Raw genomic sequence first — 26,012 nt, 5'->3', positions numbered from 1 at the left:
AATTTAAGTTTTTTCTGGCGGTTTTGGGTGGAAGTACAGATGGAAAGGATTCCATCCTAAGCTGAATGATAATAAGGCTGTGGCCTCCACCCCCTGTTCGAAAGCACCTAATTTGGGCTGTGCTGGACATTAAGTGTGGTGTTGTGATAGGGTAGCTCCATGGTTTGGACTCAAGACCCGTTAAGACCTTAAAAATTATGAAGGGCCCCCGAGTATTTAGTTTGTGTGTTATGTCTTTTAATATTCATTGTCTGAGAACTAAAACAGAATGTTTCATCAAAAGAACATACAAGCACACACATTCCATGAGTCATCAGGGTGACATCATCGCACACCATGTCCCTTCTGTAAAACACCACTGGATACCTGTGAGACAATGATGGTGAGAAGAACAAGTAACAGGTCAGTAGTGTGAAAATAGTTATAGTTTTGAGAATCCCCTGAAAAGGTCCCAGGGACACCCAGGGCACACACACACACACCCCACCCTGCCCCGCCCCTGGGTTTATGAACCGTTGAGTAGAGAACATGTCACAGCCTTTAGGAATCTTTATTCTCAGCTGTCACCTTCTCCCCAACTGCCAGGGCCATGCCCTGGAAGCCAGGCCCCACTTCAACATGAGCGAGTGTGGGGTGGCTGAGCTCTATTACTATTATCCATACTGATTTATCAGGCCCTTTCCAAAAGGAAGTTCACGGACGCCAACACACCTGCGTGGGCCCTGCATTCCTAGAGGCATTGTCATGTCCTCTCTCCCCTCCTCCGGGTGTGGTATCCCTCTTGGACTTTCCTTTCTACAGGGAGCTTCCTGGATCTCCTGAGTGGAATTTGCTCTGAGGCCTGCGTCACAGGTGTGCCTGAGCGGTGTAAGGAAGGAATGTGGAAAATAGTTTGAATTTGATAAAGGTATTGTGGAGGAGGGAACCTTTTCATTCCATGAGCTATTGTGGCTGCGCGTTTGTTGGCAGGGCCTGAAACTCAGCCTTCCTTGAGAAGCGTGAAGCCCAGAGCAACAGCACAGAGGAGGGTTTATATTTCTGTTTCTTTAGTTCCCAGACTGAGCCCTAATCTCATTTCTCTCCGTCATCCCTCCCCACCCCCAAATCCTCAAGCGAAAGCTGATCATGGAATGAAAAGCTAGTCCCATGCCTGGGAGAATTAGTACCCAGTGAGTTAGTGAGATAAGTAAGGTGAGTATGACACGGACTCGATAAATTATAGGGTCTCAAAATCGTTAGTTGGGAATGGGCTACCACTGATTATCACACCCACACGCTGGCAGGTCCGTCCAGCCTGTCTCCGCCCTCTGAAGAAGCCAGTAGGGGTTACGCCGGTGCCACATCGCCCTTTTTAGTACTTCTGTCTTTAAGAAAGGGAGAATGAGGTGCCAAAGAGTCATATATACTAGTGGCGAGATTTTATTCAAGACATTTTTCTTGCCAGCTCTTTTTCCCCTTGATTGCTCAAGTTCCAGTTCTGATGGAGCTGGTTAATAATTCTTTAAGAGTTGAAGTGTATATTTATGAATCTCAGACTACTCACCAAAGCATTTTAAGCCCTTTAGCAGAGGTGGAATTAAGTCACATGACCGGTTTTCTAGTTAATAGCTTATAACACTTTGGTACTTTGTGTGGGGGTGGGGCGGGAGTGCTGGAAGCTCAGGAATCGAACGAATTACCTCCTGTAGCCTTTAGGAAGCTAGATGCCCTTTTAGGTAAAAGCCGTCTTCATGGGAGGCCGTATGTGCCAGGCACAGTGCCGGAGCCCTACCCTGGAGAAGTTTGCCCTCTGACCTCTTCCCTCTCTAGGACTTAATTTCTCCGTCTGTGAATGCAGGCGCTGGATGAGCTCATCTCCGCAACTCCTTCCAGCTCTTAACATTCTTCGGTTCCCCAGGGATAATGGAGATTGATCATTATTTCAACATTACCAGGGACGAACTAGAATGAAATGGGTAATCTTCCCATCAGGCTTCACAGACGGTCTGCCGTCATCAGCTAAAATATTCCAGTCCTAGGAGGTGTGGATGAAGATGATGATAATTCCCATTTATCTGAGGGTCCTACCTGGTTCCATGCACCGTGCCGAATGCTCTCCTGTGGATTATTTTATTTACTTGTAAGTGACATGGAAGAATCTTATGGTTGAAAACACTCAGATCGGGATGCCTGGGTGGTTCAGTGGGTTAAAGCCTCTGCCTTCAGCTCAGGTCATGATGCCAGGGTCCTGGGATCGAGTCCCGCATCGGGCTCCCTGCTCAGCGGGGAGCCTGCTTGCTCCTCTCTCTCTCTCTGCCTGCCTCTCTGCCTGCTTGTCAAATAAATACATTAAATAAATACATTAAAAAGTCTTATTAAAAAAAGAAAGAAAGAAAACAGTCAGATCTTAATATTTTTCTGATAGACGTTAACTTGAGCCCTTGCTCTGCTCCGCATTGATTGGGTGACCTTGAACTTGTTCGTTTAACCGCTCAGAGCGTCAGAGTCCTCTTCTATGAGACGAGACAGAAGCAGCCACCTCATAACATTGTTGCAGGGGTCAGCGGAAAAGCAGTGCATGAAGCCGCTCTGCCAACCATCAAGTGTAACACGCATGCTAGTGGTTATTATTTAGCAAGTAGTACTGCCTACCAAAGCCTTTGGCAGAATTTCAAGAAATCCCTTGAAATAAAACAGAAATGTATAATAAACCATTTTTCTTGTCTTCACACGGGGTGGCCTTGTAATGGACATCTCTTAGCTGAGATGCAGCCCAGAGTAGTTAAAAATGTGACTCTCAGGTGCCTACATTCAAATCCTGCCTCTGCTATTTCCTAGCTGTGTGACCTTGGGCAAGCTCTTAACCTCTCTGAGCTTCCATTTCGTCATCTAGAAAATGAGGATAGGAAGAGAGTTGATCATCTTCATTTGTGTGCAAAGCATTCAGGAAAGGACCCAGCACAGAGTGAGGACTTTGTAAAGGTTACCCATTATTGTCATGATTGCTAATTATTTTTATGACCTAGTGCCATAACAGAATTCGTTAATGTAGTAAGTATTTAAAGCCTCAGCTATGTCTACAGCACTGCTTTCAGCATGGAGATAAAGGATAAAAAGTGAGGATAGGATTTCTACCATCTAGCATTTCACAGTTCACATATAGATTGGTTCCGCAAATATTCTTGAGCTTCTACCATGGATCATGCAAGGAAACAAAAATCTGAATACAATAGAGTTCTTGCTTCCAAGGAACCCACGTCCAGCTGAGAAGTCAGAGCCAGGGAGAGATGTCTTCAGGAAGTGGTGGCCGCTGTAGTTAAGGGTGGTGGGGGGGTTGTTGGAGTTGACATTCCAGAGATCACATTTGACTCTACCACCTGTGGAGCCCATCTTTCTCTCTCTAGACCATTTACCTTGGGAATCAACCGAAGATAGTGATAACATCTATCCTCCTTGAATTAATAAGTATTTATAGTCTATTATGTGCCAGGTGCTATTCTAGAAGGTAAGCTTACAGTAGTAAACAAGACGTGACAACATCCCTGCCCTCCCAGAGCTGACATTCCACAGGGTAGAGACTGAACACACAGATTAATCAAAATGTGTAGTGTGTTAGTGATACGTGGAGAAAAATAAAGCAGGGAGGGAAGATGGGGAGGCCAGGGGGGTAGAGCAAGGTGTGGAAGGAGAAAGAAAACCCAACAGGAGGTGGCAGGGGTGACCTCTCAGGGAAGCTGGGGTGAGAAAGTGATCCTCCTGCATCTCTGTGTGTTTGGGGCAGGGGGCGGAGCGGGGAAGGCTTCCTTGCAGGCAGGGGCTCAGCACGAGCGCAAGGATTAAAGGCGACAAAGCTCAGTCTGTCCTGGCACGCGGCAAGCACTCAGAAGACACCAGCTGCTATTTTGAGCCATGACTCAGGGCTGAGGCCAGGGTACGCAAGGAGGGCGGGAGCAGAAGAGAGAGAATGACTAAGTCAGCCTGGGGGTGGGGGGGGGCGGTCTGGGGTGTTTCACAGTGAAGTGACTCTCTGGCTAGCCATCGGGCAGAAGAATGAGTGGGAGTTTGCTAGAGGCATGGCGGGCTGTGGGACGGGGGAGGAGGCATTCCAGGGAAAGGGAGCTTTGCGGCAGAGGTGTGGGGGCGGGGAAGAACATGGTGTGTTCCCTAAGCCATTGCGTGGGGCGTGGGTGTGCCCGGTGGTGGGGGCCCTCTCCTCTGTGGAGGTGGGAAAGGATGATGAGATGGGCCTCACACGCTCTCCTGACCAGTCTGTGCTTTCCCCAGCGGTGCTGGGAGACTCCGCGAATGTTTACAACTGGGCGATGAAAGGATCAGATTTGTATTTTCATAAGCTCTACAGAGGAGGGAGGCACCGGGGGCAGCAAATTAATGAGTGCAGTGGGGAAGGGTGTAATTAAAAGGCAAAATGAATGGTATGGCTTATGGGACACGGGAAGGCAGGACATCCATCTATCCATCATTCACTCATTCAGTTCTTGTTCGGTGAGGTCCAGCCCTGTGCCTGGCACAGGCGAGATGCTGGGGCTGCTCTGGGGACCAAGACCATCTGTTTCCATGAGGCAGACATGTGATAAGTGAATTCATTTTGGGAGGGGGGTCAAGGAAGTGTCACAAACACGGTTGTTTGGGCCCAGGCTGGTAGCTGAAGGGAGTGGAGAGGCTGGGGGGTGGCCAGGCCAGGGCTCACCTCCCACCTGTGTGGCTGAGAACATGGCTTTGTCATGGCAGGTCTTCTGATTCCTTATGAGGTTGGATGGTTTTACGTCACACTTCCTGATTTTTAAATGTCCGCAATTGGTCAAACAGGGTGGTGATTGAGTATAAGTGGAGAGAGAGAGTGAGTGAGTGTGTGTGTGTGTGTGTGTGTGCGCGCGCGCGCGCGCGCGCGCGCGTGCGCGTTCTAATTAGGATGGGTTGTAGGAAAAGCTCTGAGGACATGATATTGAAATATTATAAGGTGTTGGGGGTGGGGAGAGAGAAGAGCATGTGGCAAGAATCCAGGCGGGAGAAATGCGGTGTGTTTGAGGAATTACAGGAAAGCCCGTGCCTGGAACTTCGAGACTGAAGGAGAATGGTTCCAGAAGAGGCGGCGTGTGAGAGGTGGGCGGGGCCCGGTCATGCTGGGTCTTTGCAGGCGGGGGTGTGGGGTTTGGTTTTTATTCTGAGTTCACCGAAAGGCTGTCTCTGAGTAATCAGAGATAACTTTAAGCTTTAAGTGGCATCATTCAGATTCTGGATTCTAGATTTAGAAGAGGGAGGAAAGGAAGAGCAGTTTTCGGGGGGGCGGGGGGGGGATGGCGAGGCCGGAGTGGTTCTCAAGGACGCCAGCATCCTTGGGTAGAGGATGAGCAAGCTGAAGGACTTCGAGGCAGGCAGCACAGCGGGATGAATTCTGAGGCCCTGGAAACCTCAGGAAGTGACATTTGAATATGAGGTTGGTGTCATGGTATGGAAGTCACAGAACCAAGATCCTCGGTCTCTTCTGGATTTCATCTCGTGGGCCAGAGTGCCCCAAATGTCCCTGAGGTTACCAGTCATTCTGGATGCTCATTAAAAATGCAGATTCCAAGGCTCCCCTTCCACAAGCCCATTTCCAGAGGTCTGGAATGGGGCCAGGGAACCTGTAATTTGAAGTATCATCTGTGGGATTCTTACCCTCCGGTAAATTTGGGAAGTGCTGATGGAGGCGCTGGGTGTCACGGGGTGTCTCTGACCTGGGAGCCAGAAGCTGGTGTTTTCAGACAGACATGAGGAGAGACAGATAACACAGGCAGGGAGACCAGTGAAGAGGCCCTTGGATTTGTCAGGACACAAGACTGGGAAGGTCTAGACTTGGGTCATAAGCAGGCTGTCCTTGATTCTTCGGGCTGCTGTAACAAGGTGCCACCAACCAGAGGGCTTAAACCGACAGAAATCTGTCCTCTTACGGTTCTGGAGGCCAGAAGTCCAAAATCAAGGTGTTGCCAGGGTTGGGTCCTCCTGGGGGTTGTGAGGGGGAAGGTTCTAGGCCTCTCCCCTTAGCTTCATGGGGTTGCCGGCCATCATGGCTGTTCCTTGGATGTGAGTACATCAGTCTGTCATCACATGGCATTCTCTCTATTTTAACCTTCAAGTTAGATGCTGCTGGAGGGTTGAGGGAGAAAGACTACACGATTTGTTAGGAAGCTGTTTGCCTGGCATATAGTTGATTCTCTGGAAGCTTGTTCTATAAACAGCAAGAAACATTTCCTGGGGGACTTTGGTGGTGCCAGATCAATGGTGGTGTGGGTGAAGAGACACACGGAAGTCCCCTATAGAGTGGACGATAAGTAAACGAGGACCATGGCACCAACGGCAAGGAAAATGGCTGCCGGGGGTAACCGTGAATAATGGCAGCTAAGACTACGGACGGAGCAGTGAAATGTGCCTAAAGCACTACAGTGTACTCCCCTTTTATCTTAGGGTGGGTTTGCCTGGGACTTTCCCAGTTGTATCCCCGAGCGTCCCGGGACAATCCTTCAGTCTGACAAACCCAGTTTTATCTTCACAAAAATACATGGATTCATGTACTATTATCACCCGCATTTTACCGGAGGAAACCGGAGCATAGACACATTAAGCAACTTGCCCGGGGCCCCACAGATAAGGGGTAGAGCTGGTGCCCAAACCCAGGCAGCTGGGTTCCAGGTCTCTTGCCCTCTGTTGCCTTTGACAGGGTACAGTGAATTTCAATTGTTGGTATGAAAAGATTTCTTCCATTATGAAATACATAATTTTGTCTGGAAGCAGAAAGCATGCCTGTGTCCTTTTCCCCTTGCCCTGAGACAATCCAACAGGTAAGAAGAAGTCAGTTAAGAGTCAGGTTGCAAGACTTGTTGCCTTCTAGGAGCCTTCTAGAAACATGATAGCCTCCAGGGGATCTGCTCCACAGCTCTGGCATCTGATCAGAATTCCTCATGGGATTTTTTTCAGCAGAGGGAGGATGGTTCACTATGGAGAGAAGTTTCCAAAATGAAAATAAAGCAACAAACAACCCAACTTGTTAGCAAAGATCCAGTGACTTAGCCTTATTAAATTCAGCATTAAGGAGAAGTGAACGAAATCCTTTAGATTTAGAAACCTTCCCCAGGGGACATTAAGAACCAAACATATATATGTATTTTTTAATTTAAGGGAATGCCAAATTTTTGTAAAATCAAGCCAATGAAGAAAGCTTGAGAACCACGACAAAGCCAGTCAAAGCCGATGCCCAGATGCCTGCGATCTTATGCTTTCTCTTGGGAAACAGAAAAGACAGCAAGACCCAGGAAACCAGGAGGATGAGAGGTGGGTGATGATGGGGAGCGCGGCAGGGGAGCCCGGCTCAGTCCCCATGCCCCATGCCTCTGAGGTGGCCCAGCTGGGACAGGGCACCTCATCTCTCCGAGTCCTGTCCTTACTAAAAGGTGCTACTGAGGAGCTACTCAGAGGTTGTACGGAGAATCCCACCAGATGATAAATGTGTCACCTGACGCTGTCACTGGCACATGCCCTGTGTTGAATTAATGGTACCTGTCACTGCCCACGACTCCTTTGGGCTTGCACTTTGGTCTATGATTAGGAAGAGCCCTGAGCTAGCGTGTGTGGAAGGCTCCTGCGGCGTCAGGCCTGAGCTGAGTTCGCTATACGCACTCTCCCATTTTGCCCTCACATGAACGCGGGTCCTACTATCATCCCATTTGCAGACGTGGGGACGGAGTGTAAATGGCCTGTTTAATGATTCACACAAAGGGGAAGGGCTTAGGACTCAGGTCCATTCTGACCCTGCTTTCTATGGCGTGACCTTACAGGAGAGCTTGAAAGGGGAAAGAGGAGTCATCTTTCTCCTTCCGGGTCCCTCTACGTTTAAGGAAGACCTGTTTGTCTCTGAAAAGTGCCTGTGGAAAATCTGAAAACAGAGCAAGGTAGGCCCAGCCACCTTCAGGGCTGGGGAGTTTCTGCCCGTGAACTGAGGCAAAAACTTTTTAGGCTGAAGTTGTTTCCCTCACGGTTGAACCTGACCCAGGCTGGGACCCTGCCCACTCCTCCTTTTCTTCACCCTGAAGTCAATGGTCCGAAAGCTTCCTCTTAAACAGCAGCTCTTCAAATTAAGAGCTTTGTGCATGGGGCCTGTGTTTCCTGTTCCTTGTTCAGGCTGGTAAGAATGTTTATCTGAGTCTGCCAACTTCGTCTGACTTTGTAACCGTGAGCCATGAGTGCTGCTTTTTATTTGTGTGTGGCCCTTGCCTCACTTTTCTTATATATATATATTTTAAAGATTTTATTTATTTATTTGATAGAGAGTGTGAGAGAGGGAACACAAGCAGGGGGAGTGGGAGAGGGAGAAGCAGGCTTCCCACCCAGCAGGGAGCCCGACGCGAGGCTCGATCCCAGGACCCCGGGATCACGACCTGAGCCGAAGGCAGATGCTTAACAACTGAGCCACCCAGGCACCCCTGAAGGGCCAGATTCTAAAGAATTTTCCACTCATTGCAGATGAATACTTTCGTAAAATATAATAAAAAATGAATTGCCAGTAAAGAAGGAAATTAAAAAAGCCCAAAGTCCTATCAAATGCAAGCCCTGATTCTGTAGTTAGGGTTCAGCAGGCTTCCATTTTGAACAGCACAGTGCTGGAGCCCACGATGACGGTACAATGCACTAAGTGTCCCCACAGGAATGAGATCCCAAAGGACAGGAACAGAGAGGCGGCATCCTGCGTATGGTAGAAATAGCCTTGAGAAACCAGTCTGGGGCCTCCATTTCCCACTTGCCAAATAGTCCGCCCCACGGGCTAGTGTGTGTAGCTGGTGCATAAGCACTAGACACACAGAATCTGAGGAACACTGCGCATCTCAAATCATCGGGTTCTTCTGGAAGTTCAAGAACTCAAAACTGCTTAGGTGAGATGCATATAGACTTACCTTATAGTATTCTACACATTAAAATATTTTAAAGTAATTTTTATTATAAAAGCAAAGCATTCTGTAGGGGAAAAGTTTCCCCCTCACTCTTCCTTCTAGATCTTTCGTTATAAATACAGCAATGTACACATACCATACAGATTTTTTTATTGGGCAAATTTTGCTTGTTTCACTCAAGAATATATCATTATGGGAGCGCATGGATGGCTCAGTGGGTTAAGCATCTGACTCTTGATTTTGGCTCAGGTCATGATCTCAGGGTCATAAAATCCAAGCCCTGCCTCAGGCTCTGTGCTGGGCACAGAGCCTGATTAAGGTTTTCTCTCTCCCTCTCCTTCTGCCCACTCCCCTCCACCACATGTGCACTCGCTAAGAAAAAATATATATATCATGGTGGTACTTCCACTTCACTACTTACATTCCTTCTTCATTCTTTTCTCCAGGCTACGTTGCTTTCCAAGGGATAGGTATGCTGTAACTTATCTAGACAGTCTTATGATGGTGGACAGTCAAGTCATCAGCACTCAGTGTTTCACTGAACATCCTGGGCATCTGTCTTGTGCACTTCTGTGGGTATTTCTCTAGTCATAATCCAAGAAATTAGTGGGTGTGCACATTTAAATGTGTAGGGACGGCCAAAGCTGTCTTCTTGAGGGACAGTGCCAGTCATCAGCAGAGTCGGAAGTTGGAAAATGTGCTGTTGAACTGAACACCTCCTTTTGCTGATCAGCAGACGGGACGGGGGGGAAGAACCTGATGGAAGTCACATGTGAGTTCCAAACACAACCAAGAACACGGCCTCCTGATTCTCTGCCCAGGAAGGTCCTTGTGTTTCTGTCAACCTCTAATAGCGCTATGGTCCTTTACCTTGGCTGGTCTGGTGCCCTGCCCAGACCCAGGAGCAAAGGATTTGAATAAGCATATACTGGTCACATTTCAACCTCGGCCCTTAAGATCATGTCTTCAGTTACCTAAGAAAGGGACTCTGACTTGGGTGTCTTGGCAGTCCTTTTGAGGGGGGAACATCTGGTCCCTTTGGAACAAATCATTCTTCCCACGTCCAGGGACAGCTGAGTCTACTGAGTGAAGCATGGAGCTCGGCCTCTGAGCTTAGCTCCGCCCCACCTGGGATTTGGGACGTGGTGCTCAGCCTCTCTGTGCCTCAGTGTCCCCACCTTGGAAACTGGAGCCCTTCACAGAGCTATCCTGAAAGTAAAACAGTAATTGTATGGGAAGGGTTGGGAGGCTCTCGGGATGTTTGTTTTCCTTCTGGAATGTGGGGCTGAGGCGTCCAACAGAGGGCAGTCTGAGCTGGAAGCCTGGTTCTCCACACTGAGGAGCATCTGCAAGGCGTTCCCCGGTGCTAATTTGTTCCCAGAGTTGAGATTTAATTGAGGTCAGAGTCATTTGCACTTATAACGCTGGTGAGCTGCTCTGAAGAGGTGATTTAAGGACAAGAAATGGCCGCATCCCAAAATTCCTCAGACACTCCCTTTGTACTCATTTCTCTCTGAATTCTTCATCTTCTAAATATCATCATCTGTCTTCACTTCTCTATCGTCAGCACACTCCATTTCCGTCCACGGCATCACCGCCTCTCTGGCCATCTAGGACCGTAACTCTACTGTGAACCCTGGACCCCCTCACTCCCCATGTCTGCGCAGCTGCCTCATCCCGGACGAGTGCCCTGGTCCTTCCCTGTGCCCGGGCAGCAGCACCCCCAGGGCAGACCTCCCTGCCAGCCAGCCAGCACAAAGTACCACGTCCGGACAGGTCTGGGGAGGTCCAGTCTGAGCACTGGGGCTGGGTGACCTGATCTGCTGCTCTGGCTGCCTGGGTGACACCCCTCCCCTTCCTTCACAGGGCACCAGGGCTCGCCAGCGCCTGGTCCAACCCTCTGCCTTCCTTTCCCACTGTAATGGCGGCCCTTTAGGGAGAGGGGACTGTGGAAAGCCAAGGCCTTCACGGGTCTGATGTCATGTACTTCTCAGGGGATGACTGACAGGAACCGTTAGTGTTCCCGTTGATGGACGGAGAAACTCAGAGCCTGCGGAGTACAGTGACTTGCTTCTAGTCACGCAGCTGGGAGCGGTAACACTGAGATCTGACGCCCGATGTGTCTTAACTGTTTCCCAAACAGTGGCCCTCAACCCAGCTAGCGGTGTGTTAACAGTGTCCCATGAAATGTCTAAAATGTCAATGGCTTCTGTCTCAATTTCTATTTTAAAAAGATGAGTAACTGTGTTTGAGTTTCCCTTAAAAAAACCAGTCGGCGTGGGAGCCTCCGCTTGCCTAGTGAGCACAGAAGCGACAAGTGTGCATGTGTCCCACCTTCCCACTGGGTCTTGGTGACGCCAGAGCACCAGCACGGTGAAGCTCTACGATATTAACCAGTCTTCACTCTCACACTATCTTGCTTCATTTCCACCACAGCAGAACACTGCTGTGGTCCTGTGCCCAGCTCACGAGTGTACTATGTCACTGAAAAACCAACGTCACATAGGAAAACACAGCAACAATCCTCTACATGCCTGTGTTCCGTCCGTGGAGCAGTGCCTACAAATAGAGATCTGGAGTGATCTCTGCTCACCTCTTAGGAACAGACACAAAAATGGAGAAAATACACTTTTAGAAGCACCAAATGTTAGAAATCCAAGAGAAGTAAGACTATAAAAGGTTGCAGTTAGGACGGTGGCCCCTTTGCTAAGAAAGAGGCTCCCTGGGGCGCCTGGGTGGCTCAGTGGGTTAAAGCCTCTGCCTTCGGCTCAGGTCATGATCCCAGGGTCCTTCGATGGAGTCCCACATTGGGCGCTCTGCTCAGCAGGGAGCCTTCTTCCCTTCCTCTCTCTCCCTACTTGTGATCTCTTGTCTGTCAAATAAATAAATAAAATCTTTAAAAAAAAAAAAAAGAGAGGCTCCCTGAAGCCGGGGACTGTGTCTACTTCCCTGGTCAGTTACCAGTGCCTGGCACATAGGAGACGCTCAGGAGATGTATGTTGAATGAATGAGCGTCCGTGATATGGTCCGACCCAGGATGAACCTGGATTTCTGTACTTGGCTCCCTAAGAAGAACTAAATGATGACTAAAGTTTTCTGCCCTTTGTGGTTTGCAGCCCTCTCTCCTCCTCTTCTCCCTGGATCCTGCCCTCCCCTTGTGCCGTTGCTGGGGAAGGAGGTCGGCAGAGGTGACGTGTGGAGCTCAGGGCCCCACGATAGAAGGTTCTGATTCCACATCTGCTGAGGGAGGCTGTGCCTGGCCCCCATTTCTGTGACTGGACCCCGGGCCTGGGTCCCGGACGTCTTCTACGACTCCTTCTGCAGGTTACAGTCTTCAGTGTCATGGCATCAAACACCACCTGCGCTGGTGGCCTTCCCTGCTATCTCCCGCCCCAATCTCTCCTCTGAACCCAGACGCACATTAACCTGCCTGCTCAGCCCCTTCATTACTCCTATCTACTAGACATCTCAAACTGAACGCAGTCCAGACTGAACCCCTGATCTCTCCACCCACCGTCTCGTCGAGCTCTTTCCATCCATGCGGCTGTCACTTCTAGGCGACTACTGCTGCACTCCTCCTGGACTCCTCTGCTTCTCTCACACCCACATCCAACCCTCTTGGCTTGACCTCCCAAACAGCTCCAGAATCCAACTCCTCCTCACCACTTCCACGACTTCTACCCCGGACCAAGTTGCCGCCATCTTTTGTGCGGTCTCTTGCAGTGCCTCCTCCCTGGCTTCTGGCCTGCTCCTGCCCCTCTCCAGTCTAGCCCCGACTCCAAGCCAGAAGGGACCCAGTAAAACCCGAGTGAGCCATCAGGTCCCTCCTCTGGCTGAAGCCCTCTGAAAGCTTCTTATCTCGCCTGCAGTCAAAGCAAACCCCTCTCCACAGCCTCCGATAGTCTCTATCTTGCCTGCTTTCCCTAACCTTATCTCCCACCACCCTTCCCTGCACTCACGGCCTCTGCGGTTCCCTCTGGCACTCCCGTACGGCTCCAGCTCCGCTTCTGGTAAGAAAGGAAGGCGTTCTGCACAGACCTACTTGCTTTCTTTATGATTTGCATCCCCCATGACACCATGAACTCCACGTAAGCATGGACCTTGTTTTTCCCACTTGATTTCCAGAAACTAGAACTGTTCTGGCCCGGAGCAGTGCCCACGACTAAATGAGGGTGATCAATCAGAATCTACAGATGGTTGACCCCTGAACAAAGCGTGGGTTGGGAGCATCGGCCCCGCCCAGTCAAAAATCCACGATAGCTTTGACTTTCAAAAACTGAGCTAGTAATAACCTCCCGTTGACCGGAAGCCCTGCCGATAACATAAACAACAGATTAAAGCAACAACAACAGCAGATTTTTGCATGTTATATGTACTGCCTGTTGTATTCTTACAGTGAAGTAAGCTACAGAAAAGAAATTGGTATTAAGAAAATCATAAAGAAGAGAAATACATTTGTAGTACTGTGCTACACTTACCAAAAAAAAAAAAAATCCACGTGTAAGCGGACCCACGCATGTTGGACCCCCATGTTGCGGAAGGGCCGGCTCCGGTTCTAAGAGGCAGTGACCATCTTAGACGGAACCCAAGGCGAGTCCACCTCTGCTCACTCTGGTGAAGGGTGAGCCAGCATGCGAGCACAGGCCAGGGCCCCCAACATGACATATGCGGTGAATTACTTAAGGTTGGACCGAGATGCAGGTGGGCTCTGCAGAGGTTCTGACCAGTGGCCACCTCAAGACTGAGGTTAGACAAAGCGACTTGGGAGCTTTGTGACTTACCTGGAACAGGAAACAGGAAACAGGAGGTACGCAGGTAAGGGCTACCGAGTGTGAGTCAGGTGCCGGCACGCTGCGGAGGTCCTCACCTGAGCGCCCTGATGAAAGCCTCACGCAAGCCCGCGGCTGGCCGCTCTTCTAGCACTGTTGCATGATGAAGAAATGGAGGCCTGTGGGAGTTAAGCAACTTGACCATGAACACTCAATGAACTCTCTCTCCTTGACATTCTGCTTCACTGAGTTTGGGGTGAGGCCCTTAAACCTGCCTTTTTTATGATTTTATTTTTTTATTTTAATTTTTACAAAAGATTTTATTGATTTGAGAGAAACAGAGATCGAGAGAGGGAGAGCGAGCGAGCACGTGAGCAGGGGGAAGGGCAGAGGGAGAGGGAGAAGACGACTCCCTGCGGAGCAAGGACCCTGAGATCATGACCTGAGCCCAAGGCAGATGCTTTAACCAACTGAGCCACCCAGGCCGCTCCTAACGACCGTTTTTCAGTAATCTCTACACCCAACGTGGGGCTCCAACTCACAACCCCTCGATCGAGGATCGCATGCTCTGCTGCCTGAGCCACCCAGGCGCCCCAAACCTGCCTTTCTAGAAAGCACCAGTGGTTGTTTTTGTCCTGAGGCAACTGGGGAAACATTGAACTTTCCGGAAACATGAGGACCAACTATGGAAGTCAATTTTGCTGTCTTTAGGGCTGGCGCCCTTTTGTCCACTGCCGTGCCCAGAAGTCCTAGGGTCACTCCTGCCCCACACACAGGCTCCCTCTGGGTGTCCCAGACTGCATAAACGCCAGATGGAAAGCTAGTGGCATGTGCTTGGCGTTTTTCCCAGTTCACTTTCCTCCCCTCCAGAAGTCTCATTTGCCTTCAGCTTGGTGGGTTTGCACTGACTCTTAAGTTTGATAACTGTATCTTTTATCTCTGTCACCTCCCTCCTGCCCCACCTTTCTCCCTTTGAAAATATTTCAAGACTTTTTCCATGGCTGTTAAACCATAAGGTAAAGATTCAAGTACCTTTAAAAAAAAAAAGCGTGACACGCAAGAAACGATTAGGTCTCAACAATGGGAATCCAAATGGAATGAAACGAAACTTCAACAAATATGTATTTGTTTTTGGTATTTACTGCTGAGAGCAAAGCTAGGGAGTTTAAGTGGCAGAAAGAATACACGTCCCCTGTTTACTACTGGGCGGCTGTCCTCGGCCCCCAATGGAGCGCTCCTGGGGTATGGTTTTTCTGACACTTGAACACACCACCTCCCTGCATCTCGGTGTCTGGGGTCCTCGAGTGTCCCCGGTGGAGCGGTGGATCACATTTTCCCAACAACGAGCACAATTTCTCCCTTAAGGGAACTTGTTATCAAGAGATTTGAGGGACTGGAATGTGTAATACAAAACAGACATGCAAAGTCAACGGAGTTTTATGGCTCAAGAAGAGAAAGAATGACTTTATTGACTATAAAATAAAGTCCACATGCTACAAGTTGGCCTGAACCCACCTTGGGCAACTTCTTTTCCCTCCCAAATAGATCTGAGATGAAAAATCTGCCAGCCGCTTTGTAGCGTGGTGGGACCAGAGGGATAAGGTGCTGTTTGAACCACAGTCTCCTGGGAAGAGGGGCTAAGCCGCCCCGGGGAAGTTGGGGGGATGCGGGGGGACACACTCTGCTGGTCAGTATTCCCGCGCTTTCGGTCATGCCCTGGATGGTGGTACCATGTTCAGCAGAATTAGGACGTAAGTCATTGTCTCTATTAGGAAATCAAGCTCCGTTTAAGGAGATGCATAGCGCCGTCAGGCTGACATGAAGCGGACTCGTGAGAACAGATTTCTCTCTGTCGGCCTGGCGGGATAAGGGATGCCCAGAGAGCTGGTAAAACCTTACTTCTGAGTGTGTCTGTGAGGATGTTTCTGGAAGAGATGAGCATCTGAGTCGGACTGAGGGAAGAAGGTTGCCCTCACCAGCACAGGTGGGCACCACCGGTCTGTGGAGGGCCTGAACGGAACAGCAAAGGCAAAGTTAGGGCCGGCATGTCCATTTCCCGCCGTCCTCAGACTTGGGCTGAATTACACCACCAGTTTTCCGGGTTCTCCAGCTTACAGAGGGCAGACTGGGGGACTTCTGGGTCTCCATAATCTCGTGTGTCAGTTCCCATACTAAATCTCCTCCTACATGTATCTTTAGATCCCCTATTGGTTCTGTCTTTCTAGACAACCTGAATACATTCCCATAATTTTTGTTTCTCTTCCCACTTGGCCAAGTGGAACCACGTAAACTTCTGTTCATTTGCTTTCTTCTTTTCTAGTGTACCCTTTGACTCTCTGGATGCCCTATACCAACGCCACAAAGTTCTGCTCAGATGCCTTCTCTTCCAGAACATCCTTCTGGAAGCCACCATCAGACGCCATCTCTCCCAGCCGGCCTGTGCCAGCAGCTCCCACACACTGCTCTGGGCGCCACTGTACACACCGTCTCGCTCTAGCCCGAAGCCGGGTGCCGGCCCATACGCTCTCGCTCGTCCTCGCCCTCTGAAGTCATCCCCTGTCCCCATCTCCAGCCCGCTCGTCACAGAGATTTTTCTCACACGCAAACCTAGGCTGCCACATGCATGCCCCAAAACTTCCGCGGCTCCCCCGAGTCTGACGCTCACGATAAGACTCCACCGCCTAGGCCACAAGCACCCTGCATGGCATGGCCCCGTCTAGCCCTTCAGCTTTGTCTTTGTGTTTTGCCTAAAATGTAACTAAGAGGCCATAAAATTCACCCTTTGAAAGTATACAGTTTAGGGGGCATCTGGCTGGCTTAGTCGGTAGAGCATGTGACTTTTTTTTTTAAAGATTTTATTTACTTATTTGACAGAGATCACAGGCAGGCAGAGAGGCAGGCAGAGAGAGAGAGGAGGAAGCAGGCTCCCTACTGAGCAGAGAGCTGGATGCGGGGCTCAATCCCAGGATCCTAGGATCATGACCTGAGCTGAAGGCAGAGACTAACCCACTGAGCCACACAGGCACCCCCCACCTTTTTTTTTTTTTTTTAAGATTTTTAAAAATTTATTTGGGAGAGAGAGAGAGAGCTCGCACAAGTGAGGGGAGGGGGCAGGGGGAGAAGCAGACTCCCTGCTGAGCAGGGAGCCCCATGTGGATTTGATTGCGGGACCCTAGGATCATGACCTGAGCTGAAGGCAGACACTTAACGGCCTGACCCCCCCAGACACCCCGATGTCTGCGGCTCTAACCTGATCAGACCTAAGTCCTCTTCGTCAACCCTGAAATGAAATTCCTCAATAAGGTAACCTATGTCTACAGAATTCTCAGACTGTAAGATAAAGGCGAGTCAAAAGTAACTTACGATAAAATCATGTGGGGGCACCTGGGTGGCTCTGTTGTTGAGCATCTGCCTTTGGCTCAGGTCATGACTCCTGGGTGCTGGGATCGAACCCCACATCGGACTCCCTGCTCAGCGGGAAGCCTGCTTCTCCCTCTTCCACTCCCCCTGCTTGTGTTCCTTCTCTCGCTGTGTCTTTCCCTGTCAAATAAATAAATCAAATCTTAAAAAAAGATCCTGTGTGTGTTACTGCTGGAAGTCCCAGTGCAGCCTCCAGGGGCTTGAGCTTCCAGATGGAAACACGACGGCCACAGGTGCAGGTGGGTCTAGGTGCTGGGTGCGGACCACCCACGCGCCTCAAGCATGCTGGGTGCAACCGCTGCCGGAGCTGTTCCTCTAGAATAGCAACCAACGTGAATTCCCAAAGTTCAGCCTTCTCTTGATTCGCATGGTCACAGCATTCCAGGAAAGTTCAGTATATATAACCACCATGAGGAAAATACTCTGTGTTTGTATGTAAAACAAAGTTGGGCTCCAGGCTGACCTAACTAACCCAGCAAACCTTCCAGAACCTTCCAGACCTCCTCTCACCAGGTGAAGTCTCCTTCCGGGCACCCCGTGCTACTTCTTCACATCACTGGACACCATTTGTGGTCATATGTTCACATGTCTTCTTTTTAAAATTTTTTTAAAAGATTTATTTGAGAGAGAAAGTGCATGAGCGGGGGAAGGGGCAGAGGGAGAGGATATCCAAGCAGACTCTCTGCTCTGTTCCTAGCATCAGGGTTCAATTTAGGCAGTGCATATTTGATTTGAAGCTTTTACTAGAAGTCTGCAGCAAAGAGAGACACGCATGCTTGGGGAGGGGGGGCAAATGGGTCTTGTCAAAATTGTCCAGAGCCCGACGAGGGGCTCCATCTCTAGACCTATGAGATCAGGACCTGAGCAGAAACCAAGAGTGGGACGCTTAACTGTCTGAGCCACCAAGGCACCCCTGTCTTCCTTTTATTTAAGTCCCTGTCCCCCACAAGACACAGATCCCATGACGTCTGCATTTGTGACCTTCCCATCTTTGTATTCCCAGCCTTGAACGTGGCGGCGCCTGGTACTGGACATTTCCTGAATGAATTCCTAACAGCGTTTTTGCCCGCTTCCTCTCTTGTCCCAGGAGTTCTTAGAGTGCTGTGGCAAATTTATCTGCATCTCCGGTGCTGACGATGGTTCCTTTTTCATATGGAAAACAATGGTCAAATATTTAGTAGGTGAACAGAAGTGAAGTTACCTTTGGGCTACCAGTGTCCTCACAGATGGGCTAAGGACACATTTCGACACATGCTTCCACAAATCCTCCAGAAACTCTTTTGCTAGAGACATGGTCATATGGAAATACTCCTAACAGTTGTGGTTTCAGCAGAGAACCTTCCTTTTCATTCTGTGAACAGTGATGATTTCCGCTCTAGCTGCTGTGTAGCAAATGACCCCAAAACTTAGTATCTTAAAGCAGTGATGGCTTGGTTGTTTCTCACCATTCGGTGGGGTGGCAGTCTGGGCAGTATTGCTGCTGACCTTCTTGGGCTCACTCCTGGGGCTCACAGTCATCCCACAACTCAACTGGGGCTGGAGGGTCCAAGGTGGCCTCCCCCACACACCCAGCAGGGTTCTGCTGTCAGCGGAGTTGCCGTGGTTCCCATCCACACAGACGTCTAGTCTTCTAAGGAGCTAGCCCAGGCCTCTCCACTATTTGTCTTGAAATTCCAAGCAAGTGAAAGGAAAAGCAGAAAGTCTGGGGTGAGGGCCTGCTTCCAAAGCTGGCAGACCACCGCTTCTACCTCATTGTGGGAAAGCAAGTCACAGTGCCACCCAGATTCAAGGCGGAGACAAAGGCGTTCAGAAGGAGCCGATCAGCACACTGCGAAGGGCAGGGGACCCCAGAAAGACACTCACCAGGGGCTCTTATTGTCATGCCCGCCATAGCGATCTCCCTGGAGCACACTCTTCTTCCTGGTTCTGGAATCCAAAAGGCAGCACTGGCTCTTATTGATGGAGATCCTCTGGGATGCTGGGTCTCCTCTTGGGACTTGGCATCTCCTTCTCTGGCCCTAAAGATGGAGGTGCAGAATATAGAGATGATGTGCTCTTTCCAGGTTGTGTGGATTAATCTGGGGAGCGGGGCCTCATTTCTCCTCCGGTTAAGCCCTCATATCATTTTATTATTGTCTTGCCATTTGCCTTGTTTCTCTTCCAACTCAACAGCAATAAAAATTGGGTTAATGGAGCCTTCTGGCTAGTGGTTCTGTAGACTTCACTACAGAAGGACCTAAGAGTTGAGAAAGCACTGGTTCTGTAGCAAGACTGCTCGAGTGTGAATCCTGGCGCTACACCTTGCTGTGGGAGCTTGGGGAAAGGACTTCACCTTCCTATGCCTCAGTTTCCTCCTCCCTGACCTGGGAATCATGAGGCCAGGGGTGAGGCTGTTGCAGGGATGGAGCAGGTGTGCAGAACAGCTGAGAAAGCACCAGGTCAGGGTTTTTTTTTTGGGAGGGGGGCATTAGGGGAGGAAGAGGGAGTGGTGGCTTAACCAAAAAGCAGTCTGTAGTCTCTGGTAGTACATCCGTGAGAGCAGAGCCAACATGTGCATGCCTCCTGCTCGTAACTGTGTCTCATTCTAGCCCTATTACGAGGTATTTGTGCTTTCGGTATAAATTATAAATCTAAACACATGCAGGGTTTGTTTTTCCCCCAAAGCAGATTCCAACCAGCATGAAACCAGCCAACCCAAATAAATTGTGCACTTAAGTCCATTGTTTCCAGCAACATGTAAACTGTTGGGTTGCAGAGAATGGCTTTGAAGAGGGCGCCCCATTAGTGTTCCTAGCATCAGGGTTCAATTTAGGCAGTGCATATTTGAAGCTTTTACTAGAAGTCTGCGGCAAAGAGAGACACGCATGCTAGGGGAGGGGGGCAAAGGGGTCTTGTCAAAATTGTACAGGATGCATTTAGGCAGTGTTGTCATAAAAGCACAAAATACAGCACCAGCCCTGAACTCAAGGAGCCTCGCAGAATTCCTCAGCTGGGGAAGTCATTCTGGGAATGCAAAGATCGCTTTCAATGTTATGTTTGTAAGGAAATGACAGTCACCAAGTGGAGAATGTCAGGTCCTCAGAGAAACCCTGTGGGCACTCACGTGCAGAGAGCTGTTTACTTAACTGGAGTTGGTTCTGAAAGTATTTGACTCTGGAGGGTCCCAAAGGGAGTGTGGAGGGTGGCTGGGATTTGCTCGCAGGTCAGGCCTGGGCTTTTGCTAATCCCCCCAGCTGATAAAGCTCCAATCTTCAGGGCAGATTCATTCTTCTGTTGAACCAAGGTTTATGGCACTGGCAGACACCAGAGCAGGAACCTGTCACTCTAAACATTTCCCCAGCAAAACAGAGCCTTCTTCTATCTGATGGACTGGGAGCTTGTCACAGTGGAGCAGAGGTGCCTGGGGTGAGGCTCTGGGTGAAGAGGAGGCTCTGAGTGTGGAAGAGAGGCCTGAGAATGAAGGATCTGGCCATTTATCTCCAGGAAGAATCCAGCAACGTGACATTCTCAGCAGCGCTGAAGGTAGACAGTGCTGACAGAGAAGGGGAGTTTTGATGTCACTATCAGGCAAATCATGGATTGTACCAAGTAGGTTGAGTTTGGGGGTTTGTCCTTTCTGTTAAGCTCACATCCCCACTGCCCAAGTGGGAGGTCCTTTCGCCACTCTAGACTTTGTCCCTGCGGTCCTGTTGGGGCATTAATGGCAGTAAGGAGTCCAAAAAGCCCCAGGAGTGAGGTCACCAGGTCCCCAGTCGGGCTTCTCCAGGAGAACTGGACAAATGAGGAGATCCAGCCCTTAATTACCCACCACCTCCTCTGCTCCGGGCACTAAGGACGCAGCGGCAACACAGCTGTCCTGGGCAGGACGGACTAGGTGGAGGAGAAGAACACGAAAACAGCTCGTCTCATGGGATGACAGAGGATGATGGTGATGATAACGGATATTCAGCAGGAGCCAAACACGGTCTGCTGTCTTGTGCTTCTCGAGTTGAACATGCATGCGACTCACTTTGGGATCCTGGTAAAATGTGGGATCTGGTTTGGGAGGTCTGGGGTGGGCTGTGGGACTCTACTAACAAGCTCCAGTTGGCTGGTCCCCAGACCTCGCGTTAAGAAGGCAGGCATTATTTCACCCAATCTTCAGAACATACCACTGAGGCACTCTAGTTATTCCCACCCAATCTTCAGAACATACCACTGAGGCATTCTAGTTATTTACAGACAAGGAAACGGAAGCCTGGAAAGGTGAAGGGACTTGCCTGAGGCCATACAGCTAGGAACAGAGGACCGGACTCCAGGGTCTGCGTGCTTACCCAGCTCTGCCCTGGTGAGGCAGTGGGCCTGGCATCAAGGGGGGCCCAGTGCCAAGTAGGGGCTCAGAGAAGGCTCTGAGAGAATGTGCCTCTTGTGGGCACCAGCAGGTTGAGGGTTAAAGTATCAGCCAGGTGAGAGGGATGAGGGTGGGGACAGAGTTCCCAGCTAGGGGGCTTGGCACAGGACAAGCACTCAGGCTGTTTACTCAACAGAGCAGGAGAGAGGTAGAAACCCAGGCTCTGCAGGGCACAAAGGCTGCCGTTTCTGGCCTTACCCTGCGGGCCTGAGAAGGAAGGTTCTCTGGAAAGATCCTATAACCTGTTTACTCATCCGTCCCTGGTGACACACTTCCTTGGGGCATCCCCTTCATTCTCAAAGGCACTGTCCCACCCAGCACTCACTCCCTGGGCTGCAGGGAGCACTTGGCCCTGTGGGTCTCTGTTTACACATCTGTCTCCTGCGAGAACATTTCCTCCTTATTCATCTTTGTCCCCGAAATACCCAGCCTGGCTTGCGGGGTGACAGCACCTTCTCGGCTTGCAGCACGAGGGTGCTGTGGGGAGAGCATGGGTGGAAAGAACTGGGTATGCCGTGCCATCTGGAAGCTGTGTGCCCAGGGAGGCTGTAGCGAGGGTCCTGGGGCAGTGGGTAGTCCTGGGGCAAGGATCTCCCTGCCAGGCCGCCTCTTTCCCTAGTGTCCCCCAAAGGCCCACAGCTCAGGCATCGCTTTGACAACTCTGGCCATATTCATGCCTCGGGGGCTCCCGTGGACTTAAGATTTTTCCTGTGCACTGATTTCCTTCCCCCCAGCCCCCCACCCCGACTTCACTGTGACCAATTTCCGACCTGCAGCAAGCAGAGTGAAGAGCATCAGGAGGCCCCTCGCCCCTCCCCTGGACCCGAGTGTTAATGCTGTTGCCACAGTCCGTCTACGTTCTCCATTCCTCTCCGGACCTACATGTTAAAAAAAAAAAAAAATAGCATGGGTCAATTTTTCTCTGGGTTCATAATAAAAATATAAAAAATATCAATAATAAACACGCAAACAAACAAATACTGGGATGCCTGGGTGGCTCAGTTAAGGGTCTGCCTTCGGCTCAGGTCATCATCCTGGAGTCCTAGGATCCAGCCCTGCATCTCTCTCTCTCTCTCTGCATCCTCTCTCTCTCACTCACTCAGACTCTCACTCTCGCTGGCTCTCTGGCTCCCTGCTCAGCGGGGAGTCTGATTCTCCCTCTCCCTGCCACTCCCCCTGCTTGTGCTTTTCTCTCACTCTGACAAATAAAGTCTTTAAAAAATATATTTATATAAACTGTAACATTCAGCCTAATTTTAGATTCATGAAAAAGTTGCAGAGAAGGTGCAGGGAAGTCCTCTACGCCCCGCACCCGACCTCCTACGTTACTCCTGTGGTGCGTCTGTCCCAACAATTGAACCAGTGTGAGTACGTTACGTCTAACTCGACCCCACGTCCTATTAGGATTTTGTGCCTTCTCTCCTTACCTGGTAGACTCACTATTTAAACTTTAAAAGATTCAAAACAGGAAACTGTCCACGGAAAACCATCATCCTTTGCCAAACACGGTTCTACTAGCCAGATGCTATTGGTTGCTGAGTGACCTCAGCCCGAGGCCTGCTTTCTCTTGGTTAAAAAGAGAGATGAGTAAATGTTGCCGAGGTGGTAAGTCAGGTGGGCACAAAGCTGAGACTTCCTCACAGGGCCTGCAGCATTGTGTCGGGCCCAGTCCCCGTGGGAGCCCTGTGCATGGTGTCCCTGGGCCACATGCTCTGACAGCTGCAAAGCCCGCATCTGGGGCCACGGGGCTCCCAACCCAAAGCTTCCTTCTGCACTGGAGGATGGCATTTCTCTTCTACACCAGAGCTCCCCCTCGCGCTGTTCCCTAAGCCAGGAGTCAGTCCTGGGAAGAATTCCATCAGTGGCGGGGGGAGCACCGCATGCCTGTCGTGTCCCTGAGACATGGTCCCATGTGCTGTCGGTGACGGGGAAGGGGCCTGTCTAATCGGCTCTGCAGCGGTCGCCCGGTAAGGCCCGGACTTGTTCATATTCATTCCCGGCAAGTGTTTCAAAGTGATTTTCATGTTTCCTAAGTTAGAATAGGTGACGTGGTTTCCTGAAACCAAGTCGGCACTTTTTTTTTTTTAATGAAACATTTGCAAATGTATTTGTCAGACACACACATTTATCAGTGAAAAACATGCAATTCTCAGTGCCGTTACACAGGATTTTTCAAATTGTTTGGTTCTCATTTGATCTCTAGTTAATTACTTGTCAGTCACTACTCTTTCTCCTCAATTTAAAAATTTTATGACTAAGACTAAATACCAGCTCCTAATAATAAAGACACATTAACCCATTTAAGAAACGTGAATTAAATGTCTAAGTTGGCCTAGATCTACGATTAACTTCAACTTTTTTTTTTTTGTATTTTTTGTGTTTTGTTAAAGATTTTATTTATTTATTTGTCAGAGAGAGCGAGCGAGAGCAAGCACAGGCAGACAGAGTGGAAGGCAGAGTCAGAGGGAGAAGCAGGCTCCCTGCGGAGCAAGGAGCCCGATGTGGGACTCGATCCCAGGACGCTGGGATCATGACCTGAGCCGAAGGCAGCTGCTTAACCAACTGAGCCACCCAGGCGTCCCATTTTTTTTTTTTTTTTTTTTTTTGTTTTTTTTTAACTTCAACTTTTTAAAGAGTAACAGGATTTTTGTCTTGAGAGATTGGTTGTTAACAGCCTGCCTTCCTTGACAGAAACGTGAAGATAATTTCATTTACTAGTGACTGTGAAGCAGGCAGAACATACTCCGCTTTGGATATTAAGGCTGAAAGAGAAAAAAAACTACTCGAGTCTGGAAAATGTATTTCCTTCTACTGATATCAGCCAGTATCATAAAGCCATAACAAACAGAAATGCTGAGTCTCCCAAGAGAGAGAATTTGCTTTTAGCTTTAAACGGCCAGCATGGAAAACGTAATAAAATAGAGAACACAACTTTTATCTCCTGCCCAGATACAGGATGGCTACCTTTGTAAACGGCTGATACAACTCTGTCTAACTTGGCTCTGAACAATTCCATAGGTAACCTGATGGAAAACCTCCAGCCATATCGAAAGCAGAAAGAACAAATAAGAATTCTCCAGAATAGGGGCGCCTGGGTGGCTCAGTGGTTTGGGTTGCTGCCTTTGGCTCGGGTCATGATCTCAGGGTCCTGGGATCGAGCCCCGCATCGGGCTCCCTGCTCCGCAGGAAGCCTGCTTCCCTCTCTCTCTCTCTCTGCCTGCCTCTCTGCCTACTTGTGATCTCTGTCTGTCAAATAAATAAATAAAATCTTTAAAAAAAAAAAAAAAGAATTCTCCAGAATAGAAATCTGCCAATCCTACATCAGGAAGTTCCCTAAATAGACGTGTGATCTCTCTAACAGCCTATAACAAGTAGGAACTGACTTTGTACACAGCATTTTACGTGCTGCTCACCTTCTCACCTGTTGCAAAGGATTCTCATTCTAGCCCTGACGTTTTCAGTGTATCTGGGTATTTGTCATTTGTAAAACCCACTCTGCGGAGAGGGCCTTTCAATCTCACCTTTCATAAGATGCATGAAGCCCTTCAGAGTAACAGATGTTTGTGAATTAGGGAAGAATCCACTTGCTCTCAATAGGCTGCAGCAAATGTATTCGTCTTCATTTCCCTGGAAACACAGGCTGTGAAGGAAAAGAGTAGCAGGAGGGGATCACAGAGGGGACGGGAAAATGTGGCCAGAGAAGGTAAGACGAATTCATGCTCTGGGCTGCAGTCACCGTACTGTCCAACTCGATAGGACCGACTCCTCGGGAGACATGGGGAGAGCATTGTCTGTGGTCTGAAGGCGAGAGCGGAAAGCTTCACACACACAAACCAACTCAGTCGTGAGGCACCCAGTTCCTTTAGGACCAACGAGTTCCATTAGTTCTGGGGCTTCCTTTGGCCTGCAGTAGTATTTCCCAAGGGCATGGTCTTTATCAATACCTGGACACAGATACTTCGGGGGATTCTCTTATCTTCCTCAGCCGTGACTTCGCAATTGTGGAAAGTATCAGGAAAATAACAGCAAAGTTCTTTCTTGGCGTAGGGTTCAATGGCATGGAAGTAAGGTTCTGACACAAAGAGAAGCATTTGGCCTTGTCTTTTAAAAACCATCATTTTGGGGCACCTGGCTCAGTGGGTTAAAGCCTCTACCTTCGTCTCAGGTCATGAACCTGGGGTCCTGGGATCAAGCTCCGCATTGGGCTCTTTGCCTGCTTCTCTGCCTGCTTATGATCTCTCTCTCTCTGTCAAATAAATAAATAAATAAATATTTTTTAAAAATGTTAAAAAAAAAAAAAATAAAAATCGTCATTTCCACTCTAAGTGCCGGGCAGTGACTCACAGATATTCCTGGCAATGCACTAAACCCTCCCCGCGAGGCTCGGGGAGGGGGTGTCAGTTTTACACCCACCTGTCTGCATCGAGGGAGAAGGGCTTTGGTGCGCGCGGGGCGGCTCAAGTCGGCACTTTTTGTCCTTTCGGCACAATATTGTCCTTTCCAATATTTATCTGC

General features: G+C 49.5%; 2 long non-coding RNA genes across 2 annotated transcripts; one reads left to right on the top strand and one right to left on the bottom strand.

The window, feature by feature from the left end:
• The first annotated feature begins 1,530 nt into the window (after nucleotides 1-1,530).
• Nucleotides 1,531-17,614, top strand: LOC132022024 (uncharacterized). Its single transcript, XR_009405492.1, has 4 exons — nucleotides 1,531-2,119; nucleotides 7,153-7,305; nucleotides 7,809-7,922; nucleotides 16,008-17,614. It is a non-coding gene; the product is annotated as an uncharacterized LOC132022024 (long non-coding RNA).
• On the bottom strand, nucleotides 6,168-25,461 carry LOC132022025 (uncharacterized). The gene is made up of 5 exons (XR_009405494.1): nucleotides 25,019-25,461; nucleotides 22,268-22,375; nucleotides 18,971-19,125; nucleotides 13,700-13,866; nucleotides 6,168-6,969 (listed from the first exon to the last, which is right to left on the bottom strand). It is a non-coding gene; the product is annotated as an uncharacterized LOC132022025 (long non-coding RNA).
• Between the last annotated feature and the right edge of the window lie 551 nt (nucleotides 25,462-26,012).

This window comes from Mustela nigripes, chromosome 7 (assembly GCF_022355385.1).
Source record: "Mustela nigripes isolate SB6536 chromosome 7, MUSNIG.SB6536, whole genome shotgun sequence".
Taxonomy (NCBI): domain Eukaryota; kingdom Metazoa; phylum Chordata; class Mammalia; order Carnivora; family Mustelidae; genus Mustela; species Mustela nigripes.
This window is presented reverse-complemented; position numbering and strand designations above follow the sequence as displayed.